The sequence below is a fragment of the Ranitomeya imitator genome, chromosome 5 (assembly GCF_032444005.1).
Source record: "Ranitomeya imitator isolate aRanImi1 chromosome 5, aRanImi1.pri, whole genome shotgun sequence".
NCBI classification, from domain to species: Eukaryota; Metazoa; Chordata; class Amphibia; order Anura; family Dendrobatidae; genus Ranitomeya; species Ranitomeya imitator.
This window is the reverse complement of record NC_091286.1, coordinates 347,210,905-347,229,125: the sequence shown is the minus strand read 5'-3', so window position 1 is coordinate 347,229,125 and position 18,221 is coordinate 347,210,905. Positions and strand designations below refer to the sequence as shown.

Here is an 18,221-nt window from a genome sequence, read left to right as displayed (position 1 = left end):
ATACCTTGGCTACGGTACCACTCTCCTCACATCGAGTGGTCCTCAGGCAGAATTCTGGGATGGGGTGAATCATGTGGGGGTAGGTGTCACCGAGAGTGCGTTCAGGTTGCTACTACAGAGGTACCCGCAGATCTATCCTCTCTCCCCAAGCAATATTGGTCGTATGCAGACGTGTTCTCCAAAAATGCGGCGGAGACCCTTCCGCCCCATCGCCCCTACGACTGTCCTATTGATCTCTTGCCTGGTGCTGAGCCTCCCCGGGGTCGAGACTATCCATTATCTCTCCCGGAGACGGAGGCAATGTCTCAGTACATTCAAGAGAATCTGGCAAGAGGGTTCATCAGGAAGTCAGTGTCACCTGCTGGGGCAGGGTTCTTTTTCATGCAGAAGAAGAATGGGGAACTACGTCCATGCATAGACTACAGGGGTCTTAACGCTATCACCGTTAAGAACAAGTATACTTTGCCCTTGATATCTGAGCTTTTCGATAGGCTTCGGGGAGCAAGGGTGTTTACCAAACTAGATCTGCGGGGTGCTTACAACCTGATTCGCATCCGTGAGGGGGACGAATGGAAAACGGCGTTTAACACCAGAGATGGGCACTATGAGTATCTGGTGATGCCCTTCGGGCTCTGTAATGCCCCAGCCGTTTTCCAAGACTTTGTCAACGACATCTTCCGGGATATGCTTTCCACCTCGGTTGTAGGCTATCTGGATGATATTCTCATCTTTTCTCCAGATATTGACTCCCACCGGAGAGATGTTGGCAGAGTCTTCGACCTCCTACGGGCAAACTCTCTTTATGCAAAGTTGGAGAAGTGTATGTTTGAGCAGGAGTCTTTACCGTTCCTGGGCTATATCATCTCCGCCCAGGGATTGGCTATGGATCCTGCCAAACTACAGGCTGTGATGGACTGGCAAGAGCCCCATTCTCTTAAGGCGGTGCAGCGCTTTATGGGGTTCATTAATTATTACCGCCAGTTCATTCCCCACTTCTCAACTCTGGTAGCTCCCTTGGTAGCCCTCACCAAGAAGGGAGCAAATCCCAAAGTGTGGTCTGAAGAGGTCTCCAGGGCCTTTTCTTCTACTAAGTCTCATTTTGCTAGCGCTCCCATCCTACATCGTCCCGATGTCGATAAGCCGTTTATAATGGAGGTGGATGCCTCTTCCGTTGGTGCTGGAGCAGTCCTCTTCCAAAAGGATGCTCAAGGTCGGAAGCATCCGTGCTTCTTCTTCTCCAAGACCTTCACACCAGCGGAGAGGAACTATTCCATCGGGGACAGGGAGTTGCTAGCGATGAAATTGGCTTTCTCAGAGTGGAGACATCTCTTGGAGGGGGCTCGTTTTCCCTTTCAAGTTTTCACAGACCACAAAAATTTGCTATATTTGCAAACAGCCCAGCGGCTAAATTCTCGCCAGGCCAGATGGTCCTTATTCTTCTCCCGATTCCACTTCACCCTCCATTATCTCGCTGGGGAGAAGAACAATCGAGCTCTGTTGTGTCATCTGAGGAGGAGGAAGGAGAGCCTCGGCTTATTGTTCCTTCTGAGAGCTTGAGAACCGTGGCTCCGGTGTCGCTTGAGTCTGTGCCTCCGGGCAAGACTTTTGTGCCCATAAATTTGCGACCGGAGGTTCTCTCTTGGGCTCATTCTTCCAGGGTGGGTGGACACTTTGGGACAAAAAGGACATCTGAGCTGCTGGCGAGGACGTACTGGTGGCCGCATATGCTCCGAGATGTCAGAGATTACGTTCTGGCGTGTGTCTCATGCGCCAAAAATAAGTCTCCTCGACAACGGCCGTCTGGGTTACTCTATCCCTTGCCGGTGGCAGACAGGCCCTGGGAGATGGTCGGGATGGACTTTGTAGTGGGTTTGCCCAAGTCTCGCGGCTGTACCGTCATTTGGGTTATTACCGATCATTTCTCGAAAATGGTGCATTTGGTGCCGCTCCCACGGTTACCTTCTGCACGGGCCTTGGCAGCGTTGTTCATAAGACACATCTTCCGCCTACACGGCATGCCAGACAAAATTGTCAGTGACCGGGGTCCCCAGTTTGCGTCTCGGTTCTGGAGAGAGCTTTGTCGTCTTCTCAGCATGGAGTTAAATCTCTCTTCCGTATATCATCCCGAGACGAATGAGTTGGTAGAGAGGGCCAATCAGACTCTGGTCACATATCTACGACATTTTGTTTCTGCCAGGCAGGATGACTGGGCATCTTTATTACCATGGGCAGAGTTCGCCCTTAATAACGCTGTAGCCGACTCCACTGGTCAGACACCTTTCCTCCTTAATTACGGCCAGCATCCGCGGGTTCCTGTGCCTATGCCCGTGTCCTCTGCTGACTCCAGGGTGGCAGACTGGGCAGTGGAGGCACGGGACATTTGGGACCGCACTCAGGATGCCATTCGGGCCTCAAAGGAGAGAATGAGGTCCTCGGCCGATGCACATCGGCGCCCTGCCCCGACCTTTGCTCCTGGCGATTTAGTGTGGCTCTCCGCCCGTAACATCAGGCTGCGTGTAGAGTCCACTAAGTTTGCACCTCGCTACTTGGGTCCCTTCAAGGTCCTTGAACAGGTTAATCCTGTGGTCTACCGTCTGGCCCTTCCTCCACGCCTTGGTATCACCGACACCTTTCATGTGTCCCTCCTTAAGCCCGTATACATGTCCCGGTTTTCTGAGTCATCTGCCGGGACATCGGGTTCGTCTACGGATGATTACGAGGTGGACGCTATTTTGGGGTACAAGGTGGTACGTGGTAAAAAATTCTATTTGGTGGATTAGAAGGGTTATGGCCCTGAGGACAGGTCCTGGGAGCCTGCTTAGCACATTCGGGCTCCGCAGCTCATTGCTGCCTTCGAACGTAGCGAGGCCCAAGGAGGGGGGGGCCCTAGGAGGGGGGGTAATGTTAGGGGTCGAGTTCCTGCCTCTGCACAGGGGGAATCTCGGGTCATCTCCACTGCGGTCTCCCATTCTTCTCCTGCCGCAGTGGAGCTTGCTCAGCAGAGACGTCGATCCCAGCGTCTCGCTCAGTCTGACTCTGTGCTTAGAGTTACTGCTGCGTTTCCTGCTTCTCCCATTGAAGTCAGTGCTGGGCAGCGGCGAGCGGACGTTTCTGGGGCTAAGTCCTGCTTTTTACATTCTGAGCATGCCCAGAGTAAGATCTCTCAGTGGAGATCGAGGGTCACATGATCAGATACTGCAGCTAAGGTCCTTGTAGCTGCTAGGACTAAATCCTGCTTTGCACTCTGAGCATGCCCAGGGCGAGATCTCTCAGTGGAGATCCAGGGTCACATGCTCAGGTGCTGCAGCACTCCATTGGTCCTTCTTTGGAAGGTCCTAAACATGCTGCAGCTATTTAAGCCTCGCATGGCCGCACGGCCATGCGCTAGTATTGTCTTTTGTAAATGTGTGTGTGTTGTGAGTGAAAGTCGTTCTTTAAAATCCCCTCCCTATTGTATGACTGCTCGCGGAAGGTGGGTGATTGCTACCTAGCGCCCGACTTAGCCATCAGCACGGTACACACATTACAGCGTCTTATTGCTGTGACCGCCAGTGCGGCGCCGTGCGCTTTCTCTGCGCTTTCCTAACCCAAGCCTGGGTGGTTAGTGGCGTCCGCCAGTGCGGCACCGCACGCACTCTCGTGCCTCTAAATATATTCTCTTGGTGCGGTACCGCGGCCCTGTGACTCAACAGGGTTCGCTTCCTTCACACTGGGTGAAGTTAACCCAAGTGTGTATTCATATTGTACCGCCATCTCGTCCGTCTCTACTAGCAGCAGGGTTTTCACCTGCACGGTGGACCTCGGACGGCGAACGCACCTAATACCATTACACCTTATACTTGGTGCGTTCCGCCAGTCCTAACACCCACTTTGTGCACTTTAAGTTTACTGTTGTGAATTCTGTGGCTGAATTCACTTCTGTGGTCACAAGTGGTATTGCAGTCTCTGGGCTTCCTCCCTCAGGTGTTTTGGTGAGCTCGTTGGCTGCCTTGCTATTTAGCTCCACCTGAGTCTGTCTTCCTTGCTCCTTGTCAATGTTCCAGTGTTGGATCTGAGCTACTGCATCTTTCCTTGGGCCTGCTGCTCTGCTAGTTAAGTGCTTCTAGTTTGTTTTCTGTTTTTTCTGTCCAGCTTGCTATTAACTTTTGCTGGAAGCTCTGAGAAGCAAAGGAGTGCACCGCCGTGCTGTTAGTTCGGCACGGTGGGTCTTTTTGCCCCTTTGCGTGGTTTTCGTTTTAGGGTTTTTTGTAGACTGCATAGTTCTCTTTGCTATCCTCGCTCTGTCTAGAATATCGGGCCTCACTTTGCTGAATCTATTTCATTCCTACGTTTGTCTTTTCATCTTGCTAACAGTCATTATATGTGGGGGGCTGCCTATTCCTTTGGGGTATTTCTCTGAGGTAAGTCAGGCTTGTATTTCTATCTTCAGGCTAGTCAGCTCCTCAGGCAGTGTCGAGTTGCATAGGTAGTGATAGGCGCAATCCACTGCTGCTTATAGTTGTGTGAGGATAGATCAGGTACTGCAGTCTACAGAGATTCCACGTCTCAGAGCTCGTCCTATTGTTTTTGGTTATTGCCAGATCTCTGTATGTGCGCTGATTACTGCACGCTGTGTTGCCTGATTGCCAGCCATAACAGTACAAGGAGCCACACCAATGATTCCCAATAGAGGGAAAAAAGAAATCCTGACAGCATTTTTTTTTCTTAGCTCTGTCTTCAGTCTTTTTTTTCCCCTAGACATTAGAGTGCTTCAGGACACAGCTGTGGACATGGATATTCAGGCTCTGTGCTCCTCAATGGATAATCTCGTTGTAAATGTACAAAAGATTCAAGATACTATTGATCAGAAATCGATGTTAGAACCAAGAATTCCGATTCCTGATTTGTTTTTTGGTGACAGAACTAAGTTCCTGAGCTTCAGAAATAATTGTAAGCTATTTTTGGCCTTGAAACCTCATTCTTCTGGTAATCCTATTCAACAGGTTTTGATTATTATTTCTTTTTTGCGCGGCGACCCACAGGATTGGGCGTTTTCTCTTGCACCAGGAGATTCTGCATTGAGTAATGTTGATGCATTTTTCCAGGCGCTGGGATTGCTTTACGATGAGCCTAATTCAGTGGATCAGGCTGAGAAAAATCTGCTGGCTTTATGCCAGGGTCAGGATGATGTAGAAGTATATTGTCAGAAATTTAGGAAATGGTCAGTACTCACTCTGTGGAATGAATCTGCACTAGCGGCTTTGTTCAGAAAGGGTCTCTCTGAAGCTCTTAAGGATGTAATGGTGGGATTTCCTATGCCTGCTGGTTTGAATGAGTCTATGACCTTGGCCATTCAGATCGGTCGTCGCTTGCGCGAGCGTAAATCTGTGCACCATTTGGCGGTATTGTCTGAGAGTAAACCTGAGCCTATGCAGTGCGACAGGACTATGACTAAAGTAGAACGGCAAGAACACAGACGTCTGAACAGACTGTGTTTCTATTGTGGTGATTCTACTCATGCTATTTCTAATTGTCCTAAACGCACTAGGCGGTTCGATAGCTCTGCCGTTATTGGTACTGTACAGTCCAAATTCCTTTTGTCCATTACCTTAATGTGCTCTTTGTCATCGTATTCTGTCATGGCGTTTGTGGATTCGGGCGCTGCCCTGAATCTGATGGATTTGGATTATGCTAAACGTTGTGGATTTTTCTTGGAGCCTTTGCGGTGTCCTATTCCGTTGAGAGGAATTGATGCTACACCTTTGGCCAAGAATAAGCCTCAGTACTGGGCCCAGCTGACCATGTGCATTGCTCCTGCACATCAGGAAGTTATTTGCTTTCTGGTACTGCATAATTTGCATGATGTGGTCGTGTTGGGGTTGCCATGGCTACAAACCCATAATCCAGTATTGGATTGGAACTCTATGTCGGTAACCAGCTGGGGTTGTCAGGGAGTACATGGTGATGTTCCATTTTTGTCTATTTCGTCATCCATTCCTTCTGACATCCCAGAGTTCTTGTCGGACTTTCAGGATGTATTTGAAGGGTCCAAGTCTGATGCCCTACCTCCGCATAGGAATTGTGATTGTGCTATCGATTTGATTCCTGGTAGTAAATTCCCTAAGGGTCGTTTATTTAATTTGTCCGTACCTGAACACACCGCTATGCGCAGTTATGTGAAGGAGTCCCTGGAGAAGGGACATATTCGCCCATCGTCATCACCATTGGGAGCAGGGTTCTTTTTTGTAGCCAAGAAGGATCGTTCGCTAAGACCGTGTATTGATTACCGCCTTCTTAATAAGATCACTGTTAAGTTTCAGTATCCCTTGCCATTGATTTCTGACTTGTTTGCTCGGATTAAGGGGGCTAGTTGGTTTACTAAGATTGATCTTCGTGGTGCGTATAATCTGGTGAGAATCAGGCAGGGAGATGAATGGAAAACGGCATTTAATACGCCCGAGGGTCATTTTGAGTATCTGGTGATGCCGTTCGGACTTGCCAATGCTCCATCTGTTTTTCAGTCTTTTATGCATGACATTTTCCGTGAGTATCTGGATAAATTCTTGATTGTTTACTTGGATGACATTTTGATCTTCTCAGATGATTGGGAGTCTCATGTGAAGCAAGTCAGAATGGTTTTCCAGGTACTGCGTGCTAATTCCTTGTTCGTGAAGGGATCAAAGTGTCTCTTCGGTGTGCAGAAAGTTTCATTTTTGGGGTTCATCTTTTCCCCTTCTACTATCGAGATGGATCCGGTTAAGGTTCAGGCCATCCAGGATTGGACTCAGCCGACATCTCTAAAAAGTCTGCAGAAATTCCTGGGCTTTGCTAATTTTTATCGTCGCTTCATCTGTAATTTTTCTAGCATTGCCAGACCATTGACCGATTTGACCAAGAAGGGTGCTGATTTGGTTAATTGGTCTTCTGCTGCCGTGGAAGCTTTTCAGGAGTTGAAGCATCGTTTTTGCTGTGCCCCTGTGTTGTGTCAACCTGATGTTTCTCTTCCGTTCCAGGTCGAGGTTGATGCTTCTGAGATTGGTGCAGGGGCGGTTTTGTCACAGAGAGGTTCTGGTTGCTCAGTGTTCAAACCATGTGCTTTCTTTTCCAGGAAATTTTCTGCTGCTGAGCGTAATTATGATGTGGGCAACCGAGAGTTGCTGGCCATGAAGTGGGCATTCGAGGAGTGGCGTCATTGGCTTGAGGGTGCTAAGCATCGCGTGGTGGTTTTGACTGATCATAAGAACCTTACTTATCTTGAGTCTGCCAAGCGCTTGAATCCTAGACAGGCCCGTTGGTCGTTATTTTTTGCTCGTTTTGATTTTGTGATTTCATACCTTCCGGGCTCTAAAAATGTGAAGGCGGATGCTCTGTCTAGGAGTTTTGTGCCCGACTCTCCGGGGTTATCTGAGCCGGCGAGTATCCTCAAGGAAGGAGTCATTGTGTCTGCCATCTCCCCTGATTTGCGGAGAGTGTTGCAGAAATTTCAGGCTAATAAACCTGATCGTTGTCCGGCCGAGAAACTGTTCGTCCCTGATAGGTGGACTAGTAAAGTTATCTCTGAACTTCATTGTTCGGTGCTGGCCGGTCATCCAGGAATCTTTGGTACCAGGGAGTTGGTTGCTAGATCCTTCTGGTGGCCATCTCTGTCGCGGGATGTGCGTGCTTTTGTGCAGTCCTGTGGAATTTGTGCTAGGGCTAAGCCCTGCTGTTCACGTGCCAGTGGGTTGCTTTTGCCCTTGCCGGTCCCGAAGAGGCCTTGGACACATATTTCGATGAATTTCATTTCTGACCTTCCCGTTTCTCAAAAAATGTCGGTCATTTGGGTGGTCTGTGATCGCTTTTCTAAAATGGTCCATCTGGTGCCCTTGGTAAAATTGCCTTCCTCCTCTGATTTGGTGCCTTTGTTCTTCCAGCATGTGGTTCGTTTACATGGCATTCCTGAGAATATTGTTTCTGACAGAGGTTCCCAGTTTGTCTCGAGGTTCTGGCGAGCCTTTTGTGGTAGGATGGGCATTGACCTATCTTTCTCCTCGGCCTTCCATCCTCAGACTAATGGCCAGACCGAACGAACCAATCAGACCTTGGAAACATATCTGAGATGTTTTGTTTCCGCTGACCAGGATGATTGGGTGTCATTTTTGCCGTTGGCTGAGTTCGCCCTTAATAATCGGGCCAGCTCGGCTACCTTGGTCTCTCCATTTTTCTGCAATTCTGGGTTCCATCCTCGTTTCTCTTCAGGACAGGTTGAGTCTTCGGACTGTCCTGGTGTGGATTCTGTGGTGGACAGGTTGCAGCAGATCTGGACTCAGGTAGTGGACAATTTGACCTTGTCCCAGGAGAAGGCTCAGCTTTTCGCTAATCGCAGACGCCGTGTGGGACCCCGACTTCGTGTTGGGGATCTGGTTTGGTTATCTTCTCGTCATATTCCTATGAAAGTTTCCTCTCCTAAATTTAAACCTCGTTTTATTGGTCCGTATAGGATTTCTGAGATTCTCAATCCGGTGTCTTTTCGTCTGATCCTCCCAGACTCCTTTTCCATACATAATGTATTCCATAGGTCGTTGTTGAGGAGATACGTGGCACCTATGGTTCCATCTGTGGAGCCTCCTGCCCCTGTTTTGGTGGAGGGGGAATTGGAGTATATTGTGGAGAAGATTTTGGATTCTCGTGTCTCTAGACGGAAACTCCAGTATCTGGTCAAATGGAAGGGTTATGCTCAGGAAGATAATTCCTGGGTTTTTGCCTCTGATGTCCATGCCCCAGATCTTGTTCGTGCCTTTCATGTGGCTCATCCTGGTCGGCCTGGGGGTTCTGGTGAGGGTTCGGTGACCCCTCCTCAACGGGGGGGGGGGGTTCTGTTGTGAATTCTGTGGCTGAATTCACTTCTGTGGTCACAAGTGGTATTGCAGTCTCTGGGCTTCCTCCCTCAGGTGTTTTGGTGAGCTCGTTGGCTGCCTTGCTATTTAGCTCCACCTGAGTCTGTCTTCCTTGCTCCTTGTCAATGTTCCAGTGTTGGATCTGAGCTACTGCATCTTTCCTTGGGCCTGCTGCTCTGCTAGTTAAGTGCTTCTAGTTTGTTTTCTGTTTTTTCTGTCCAGCTTGCTATTAACTTTTGCTGGAAGCTCTGAGAAGCAAAGGAGTGCACCGCCGTGCTGTTAGTTCGGCACGGTGGGTCTTTTTGCCCCTTTGCGTGGTTTTCGTTTTAGGGTTTTTTGTAGACTGCATAGTTCTCTTTGCTATCCTCGCTCTGTCTAGAATATCGGGCCTCACTTTGCTGAATCTATTTCATTCCTACGTTTGTCTTTTCATCTTGCTAACAGTCATTATATGTGGGGGGCTGCCTATTCCTTTGGGGTATTTCTCTGAGGTAAGTCAGGCTTGTATTTCTATCTTCAGGCTAGTCAGCTCCTCAGGCAGTGTCGAGTTGCATAGGTAGTGATAGGCACAATCCACTGCTGCTTATAGTTGTGTGAGGATAGATCAGGTACTGCAGTCTACAGAGATTCCACGTCTCAGAGCTCGTCCTATTGTTTTTGGTTATTGCCAGATCTCTGTATGTGCGCTGATTACTGCACGCTGTGTTGCCTGATTGCCAGCCATAACAGTTTACCTGTTTGCAAATTTGTATCTATTACAAGGAATCTGTCACCTAAGTTTGGACCTATAAGCTTCGGCGACCGCCATCAGTGGCTTATTTATAGCATTCTGTAATGCTGTAGATAAGCTCCTGATGTAATCTGACAAGATAAGAATAACAAGTTAGATTATACTCACCGGGGGGGATGGTCCGGTTCCCTGTGCGGTCCGGTCCGATGGGCGTCGCCGGTCTGGGTCCAGCGCCTCCCATCTTCATACGATGTCATCACCCTCCTTGCTTCTGTTGCGGCTCCTGCGCAGGCGTACTGATTTGCCCTGTTGAGGGCAGCGTAAAGTACGGCAGTGCGCAAGCGCCAAGCCTCTCTGACCTTTCCCAGCACCTGGGCCAGTGCTTTGCTCTGCTCTCAATAGGGCAGAGAATTACGCTTGCGCAGGAGCCGCGACAGCAGCAAGGAAGAGGACGTCATCGTATGAAGATGGGAGGTGCCGGACCCAGACCTGCGACACCCATGGGACCGGACCACCCCTGGTTCAGTATAATCTAACTTGTTTTTCTTATCTTCCAGGTTACATCGGGGGCTTATCTACAGCATTACAGAATGCTGTTGATAAGCCCCTGATGGTGGAGGCCGTAGCTTATATTGCCAAAATTAAGTGACAGATTCCCTTTAAAATGTATTAAATCCCAATTAAAAAAATACAAAAGGCAAGTCACTGACATTTGTTTATACCACAGTAATTTATGAAAGAGGAACATAAAAACTATTACGATGATTCAGATGTTTCTGACCCATCAGTACTGGCTCTTGTTTCAATATATTTCATGCATTTTGCAATCACTGATAAATTGAAAATAACAACAACATAATGCTGTGCTACATAAATGACCTATTACATGACTTACAGTTTTCATTTACCCATATTTTCTGAATCATGTGACTAATAGACCACTGGCGGACACAAACAGAACCGTGCCCCCTGCAAGAACAATGAATGAGCCCCTTGCAGTCCAGTACCTCACCATTATGTACATTTCCACCTTGCTTTGGAGGTGAAAATGTGCCCCCTTACCTCTCATGCCCCTGTGCCGTCGCACAGGTTGCACCAATGGTATGTCCGCCCCTGCAATAGACGTAAAGTAATCTGTGTATATTTGAAATATTTTACAATGACGCAGTACCTTTAACCCTTGACTTCTGAGAAGATGTCACCTATAAGATACCTGGATGTAAATGTTTACGTGTGATCCTGCCTGTTTCTCATCAGTACTGTGGTTCCTGTATGGTCCGCAGTCTGAGGATGGCTGGTAACAACAACTTCTAGTCACTACTTACCATTGTTAAAGACATTCTGGGAGTTGCAGGTTCATATGATACAATTGTACAGTAAAAGGGGCTGACTTGACATTGCAATTGATTGCTGTACTAAGTTTGGTGATTTATTCATGTACTGAGGGTGGGTCTGGTGCTGCATTCATGTACTGATAGTAGTTCTCGCACTGTATTCAAGTACTGACGATAAGTTTGAAAATTTGGGGTGCGTCTTATGGTCTGGTGTGTCTTATAGTCCGAAAAATACGGTATGCTGCAGAGAAACAATAACATAAGTATTAGTTCCCTATTCTAAGCTTGTGCATTAACCCCTTCCCGACCTTTGACGCATACGCTGCGTCATGAAAGTCGGTGCCATTCCGACCCATGACGCAGCATATGCGTCATGGAAAGATCGCGTCCCTGCAGGCCGGGTGAAAGGGTTAACTCCCATTTCACCCGATCTGCAGGGACAGGGGGAGTGGTAGTTTAGCCCAGGGGGGGTGGCTTCACCCCCTCGTGGCTACGATCGCTCTGATTGGCTGTTGAAAGTGAAACTGCCAATCAGAGCGATTTGTAATATTTCACCTAAAAAACTGGTGAAATATTACAATCCAGCCATGGCCGATGCTGCAATATCATCGGCCATGGCTGGAAACACTTATGTGCACCCACCCCACTCCTCCGATCGCCCCCCCAGCCCCCCGATCTGTGGTCCGCTCCCCTCCGTCCTGTGCTCCGCTCCCCCGTCCTCCTGTCCGCTTGCCCGTGCACCAATCACACCCCCCGCACTCCGATCCCCCCCCCGCACACAGCGACCCCCCCCCCCCGCACACAGCGACCCCCCCGTGCTCCGATCCACCCCCCCCCGCACAGCGATCCCTCACCCCGTGCTCCAATCCTTCCCCGTGCTCCAATCCTCCCTCCCGTGTTCCGATCCACCCCCCCCCATGATCCGATCCACCCCCCCGTGCTCCGACGCCCCCCCGTGCCCTGATCTCCCCCCCCTTATACTTACCTGGCCGCCCGAGGTCCGTCCGTCTTCTTTCCTGGGCGCCGCCATCTTCCAAAATGGCGGGCGCATGTGCAGTGCGCCCGCCGAATCTGCCGGCCGGCAGATTCGTTCCAGAGTGAATTTTGATCACTGAGATATAACCTATCTCAGTGATCAAAATAAAAAAAATAGTAAATGACCCCCCCCCTTTGTCACCCCCATAGATAGGGACAATAAAAAAAATAAAGAATTTTTTTTTTTTTCACTAAGGTTGGGGTAAGAACTAGGGTTAGGGTTAGGGGTAGGGCTAGGGTTAGGGTTAGGGGTAGGGTTAGGGCTAGGGTTAGGGCTAGGGTTAGGGCTAGGGTTAGGGTTAGGGTTAGGGCTAGGGTTAGGGTTAGGGTTAGGGTTAGGGCTAGGGTTAGGGTTTCGGTATGTGCACACGTATTCTGGTCCTATGCGGATTTTTCCGCAGCGGATTTGAAAAATCCACAGTGCTAAACCGCTGCCGATTTATCGTGGATTTACCGCGGTTTTTCTGCGCATTTCACTGCGGTTTTACAACTGCGATTTTCTATTGGAGCAGTTGTAAAACCGCTGCGGAATCCGCAGAAAGAAGTGACATGCTGCGGAATGTAAACCGCTGCGTTTCCGTGCAGTTTTTCCGCAGCATGTGTACAGCGATTTTTGGTTCCCATAGGTTCACATTGAACTGTAAACTCATGGGAAACTGCTGCGGATCCGCAGCGTTTTCCGCAGCGTGTGCACATACCTTTAGAATTAGGCTATGTGCACACGGTGCGGATTGGCCGCTGCGGATCCGCAGCAGTGTTCCATCAGGTTTACAGTACCATGTAAACATATGGAAAACCAAATCCGCTGTGCCCATGGTGCAGAAAATACCGCGCGGGAACGCTGCGTTGTATTTTCCGCAGCATGCCAATTCTTTGTGCGGATTCCGCAGCGTTTTACACCTGTTCCTCAATAGGAATCCACAGGTGAAATCCGCACAAAAAACACTGGAAATCCACGGTAAATCCACAGGTAAAACGCAGTGCCTTTTACCCGCGGATTTTTCAAAAATGGTGCGGAAATATCTCACACGAATCCGCAACGTGGGCACATAGCCTTAGGGTTAGGGTTGGAATTAGGGTTGTGGTTAGGGTTAGGGGTGTGTTGGGGTTAGGGTTGTGGTTAGGGGTGTGTTGGGGTTAGGGTTGTGATTAGGGTTACGGCTACAGTTGGGATAAGGGTTAGGGGTGTGTTGGAGGTAGAATTGAGGGGTTTCCACTGTTTAGGCACTTCAGGGGGTCTCCAAACACAACATGGCGCCACCATTGATTCCAGCCAATCTTGTATTCAAAAATTCAAATGGTGCTCCCTCACTTCCGAACCCCGACGTGTGCCCAAACAGTGGTTTACCCCCACATATGGGGTACCAGCATACTCAGGACAAACTGCGCAACAATTACTGGGGTCCAATTTCTCCTGTTACCCTTGAGAAAATAAAAAATTGCTTGCTAAAACATCATTTTTGAGGAAAGAAAAATGATTTTTTATTTTCACGGCTCTGCGTTGTAAACGTCTGTGAAGCACTTGGGGGTTCAAAGTGCTCACCACATATCTAGATAAGTTCCTTGGGGGGTCTAGTTTCCAAAATGCGGTCACTTGTGGGGGGTTTCTACTGTTTAGGCACACCAGGGGCTCTGCAAACGCAACGTGACGCCCGCAGACCATTCCATCAAAGTCTGCATTTCAAAAGTCACTACTTCCCTTCTGAGCCCCCACGTGTGCCCAAACAGTGGTTTACCCCCACACATGGGGCATCAGCGTACTCAGGAGAAACTGGACAACAACTTTTGTGGTCCAATTTCTCCTATAACCCTTGGGAAAATAAAAAATTCTGGGCTAAAAAATTATTTTTGAGGAAAGAAAACGTATTTATTATTTTCACGGCTCTGCGTTATAAACTTCTGTAAAGCACTTGGGGGTTGAAAGTGCTCACCACACATCTAGATAAGTTCCTTTGGGGGTCTAGTTTCCAAAATGGGGTCACTTATGGGGGGTTTCTACTGTTTAGGCACACCAGGGGCTCTGCAAACGCAATGTGACGCCCGCACACCATTCCATCAAAGTCTGCATTTCAAAAGTCACTACTTCCCTTCTGAGCCCCCACGTGTGCCCAAACAGTAGTTTACCCCCACACATGGGGTATCAGCGTACTCAGGAGAAACTGGACAACAACTTTTGTGGTCCAATTTCTCCTGTAACCCTTGGGAAAATAAAAAATTCTGGGCTAAAAAATTATTTTTGAGGAAAGAAAACGTATTTATTATTTTCACTGCTCTGTGTTATGAACTTCCGTGAAGCACTTGGGGGTTCAAAGTGCTCACCTCACATCTAGATAAGTTCCTTTCGGGGTCTAGTTTCCAAAATGGGGTCACTTGTGGGGGGTTTCTACTGTTTAGCCACATCAGGGGCTCTGCAAACGCAACGTGAAGCCCACAGAGCATTCCATCAAAGTCTGCATTTCAAAACGTCACTACTTCAATTCAGAGCCCCAGCATGTGCCTAAACAGTGGTTTACCCCCACATATGGGGTATCAGCGTACTCAGGAGAAACTGGACAACAACTTTTGGGGTCAAATTTCTCCTGTTACCCTTGGGAAAATAAAAAATTGCGGGCTAAAATTCATTTTTGAGAAAATAATTTTTTTTTTTTATTTTCATGGCTCTGCGTTATAAACTTCTGTGAAGCACTTGAGGGTTCAAAGTGCTCACTACACATCTAGATTAGTTCCTTTGGGGGTCTAGTTTCCAAAATGGGGTAATTTGTGGGGGATCTCCAATGTTTAGGCACACAGGGGCTCTCCAAACGCGACATGGTGTCCGCTAATGATTGGAGATAATTTTCCATTTAAAAAGCCAAATGGCGTGCCTTCCCTTCTGAGCCCTGCCGTGCGCCGAAACAGTGGTTTACCCCCACATATGGGGTATCTGCATACTCAGGACAAACTGGACAACAACATTTGTGGTCCAATTTCTCCTATTACCATTGGCAAAATAGGAAATTCCAGGCTAAAAAATCATTTTTGAGAAAAGAAAAATTATTTTTTATTTTCATGGCTCTGCATTATAAACTTCTGTGAAGCACCTGGGGGTTTAAAGTGCTCAGTATGCATCTAGATAAGTTCCTTGGGGGGTCTAGTTTCCAAAATGGGGTCACTTGTGGGGGAGCTCCATTGCATAGGCACACAGGGGCTCTCCAAATGCGACATGGTGTCCGCTAACAATTGGAGCTAATTTTCCATTCAAAAAGTTAAAAGGCGCGCCTTCCCTTCCAAGCCCTGCCGTGTGCCCAAACAGTGGTTTACCCCCACATATGAGGTATCGGCGTACTCGGGAGAAATTGCTCAACAAATTTTAGGATCCATTTTATCCTATTGCCCATGTGAAAATGAAAAAATTGAGGCGAAAATAAATTTTTTGTGAAAAAAAAGTACTTTTTAATTTTTACGGATCAATTTGTGAAGCACCTGAGGGTTTAAAGTGCTCACTAGGCATCTAGATAAGTTCCTTGGGGGGTCCAGTTTCCAAAATGGGGTCACTTGTGGGGGAGCTCCAATGTTTAAGCACACAGGGTCTCTCCAAACGCGACATGGTGTCCGCTAACGATGGAGATAATTTTTCATTCAAAAAGTCAAATGGCGCTCCTTCCCTTCCGAGCCTTACCATGTGCCCAAACAGTGGTTTACCCCCACATGTGAAGTATCGGTGTACTCAGGAGAAATTGCCAAACAAATTTTAGGATCCATTTTATCCTGTTGTCCATGTGAAAATGAAAAAATTGAGGCTAAAAGAATTTTTTTGTGAAAAAAAAGTACTTTTTCATTTTTACGGATCAATTTGTGAAGCACCTGGGGGTTTAAAGGGCTCACTATGCATCTAGATAAGTTCCTTGGGGCGTCTAGTTTCCAAAATGGGGTCACTTGTGGGGGAGCTCCAATTTTTAGGCACACGGGGGCTCTCCAAATGTGACATGGTGTCCGCTAAAGAGTGCAGCCAATTTTTCATTCAAAAAGTCAAATGGCGCTCCTTCCCTTCCAAGCCCTGCCGTGCGCCCAAACAGTGGTTTACCCCCACATATGAGGTATCAGCGTACTCAGGACAAATTGGACAACAACGTACGTGGTTCAGTTTCTCCTTTTACCATTGGGAAAATAAAAAAATTGTTGCTGAAAAATCATTTTTGTGACTAAAAAGTTAAATGTTCATTTTTTCCTTCCATGTTGCTTCTGCTGCTGTGAAGCACCTGAAGGGTTAATAAACTTCTTGAATGTGGTTTTGTGCACCTTGAGGGGTGCAGTTTTTAGAATGGTGTCACTTTTGGGTATTTTCAGCCATATAGACCCCTCAAACTGACTTCAAATGTGAGGTGGTCCCTAAAAAAAATGGTTTTGTAAATTTCGTTGTAAAAATGAGAAATCGCTGGTCAAATTTTAACCCTTATAACTTCCTAGCAAAAAAAAATTTTGTTTCCAAAATTGTGCTGATGTAAAGTAGACGTGTGGGAAATGTTATTTATTAACTATTTTGTGTCACATAACTCTCTGGTTTAACAGAATAAAAATTCAAAATGTGAAAATTGCGAAATTTTCAAAATTTTCGCCAAATTTCCGTTTTTATCACAAATAAACACAGAATTTATTGACCTAAATTTACCACTAACATGAAGCCCAATATGTCACGAAAAAACAATCTCAGAACCGCTAGGATCCATTGAAGCGTTCCTGAGTTATTACCTCATGAAGGGACACTGGTCAGAATTGCAAAAAACGGCAAGGTCTTTAAGGTCAAAATAGGCTGGGTCATGAAGGGGTTAAAATGACTGATATTGACATTTCAACATCTTATCATCGACAAGGAAGTTGGAAATGTTTCCTATTTTCTGCTGTCTAAACTTGGGGTGGGTCTTACAGTAGAATATGTCCTACATTCAAAAAATTACGATAATTAATTGCATGAGCAAATATAAGAAGATTTATAATGTGTGTTATCAGAAAAACATGGTTCTTTCTGCACTTCTGAACCATTTCTACCTGCCTCTTGAATTCATGAAAAATATGAAAATTTTTCTTGTTCAATACAAGATGGATTGCTAGCACACTGAGGTATCAGATTACAGATGCATTTTAAGAGGATGTGAGAGGAGCAGAGGAAAAAGCAGAAGGATACACACAGATGGAGCTTTCTTACAGACCCTGAGCCCTCACCATACACGTCATACACAACCTGTGGTGAAAATGTACTTCACAGGTCAATAAAAGGCTAAACTGAGATTGGGGATCTCAAACTCTGCCGATCATCAGGCTGCATCAAGCTGTCAGTTTTCAGCCCATGCTGCATTGCCTGTATGGGTCTCTGAAAGGCTACTTACTGCCAAAGCATACCCTGCCATTACCTTTCATAGATCCCAACTACCCTTGACTGCATGTGTGCAACATACATGTTGCATAATGCTCTGCACAATACAGGAGTCCTGCCCACTAGTCACAGGGTGGCAAAACCAGGTGTAGGCAAAGCCTTTTTTTAGTAAGGTACAGTTCTTTAGGTGGAGATAAATTCTGCTAGAAATTTAACGAATTGTACTAGAAATTCAAAGGGAATGATTTCATTGTGCTCATAAATGTCTGACTTGACTAGACAAAATGAAATCCAATCCATTCACAAGTAGGTCACCAGTAGAAGCAGAAATCGGGAAGAATATTTTGTTACTTAGAAATGTATAACTTACCCACATGAAATATGACAGTAAATGCATGAATCGCTTCCCAAGGTTAAAATAAATAAGTGCAGGGTACAAACTGAAAACATCAACAGATGCGGAAGAGGAGCGGTACTTTACTGATGTAACAGAGCTCAAGGCTCAACGTGATGTGATTAATCAAGGAATAGCAGTGGATTCTGACTAATGGAAGAATGGAGTCAGCGACATCTGCAAAGTCTAACTTTTGTAGCTTCTTGGCTAGGTTTAGTTCAAATAATGTTATAAGAACTGGAAGAAAAAACATTAATCAAGGTCCTTCTCATACTGGATTTGACAGTATCAGATAAAAGATAACATACCGCTACAGGCATGGTATTAGAGCTAGAGATGATTGAATAAAGATTAAGTCTAATTTCATGAAATTCACAGGTCCCAGCGAATGTCAACAATTTCTGGTTTGTGTGGATTGCTTAAAAAACTTCCCAGCGCCATTTCACTCTTTACCGACACTACTGTGTGCTGTTGGTGCATGTCCCTTTCCGGGCATGTATTTACGTGTGCGTACCTAGCAATG

At 47.0% G+C, this 18,221-nt stretch overlaps 1 long non-coding RNA gene across 1 annotated transcript in view; it reads right to left on the bottom strand.

The window, feature by feature from the left end:
- Positions 1–17,804, bottom strand: part of LOC138680719 (uncharacterized) — a 30,250-nt gene extending 12,446 nt beyond the window's left edge. Inside the window, exon 1 of the long non-coding RNA XR_011321746.1 lies at positions 17,675–17,804. This is a non-coding gene — a long non-coding RNA (uncharacterized lncRNA). The remainder of the gene's footprint in view (positions 1–17,674) is intronic.
- Positions 17,805–18,221: the final 417 nt, after the last annotated feature.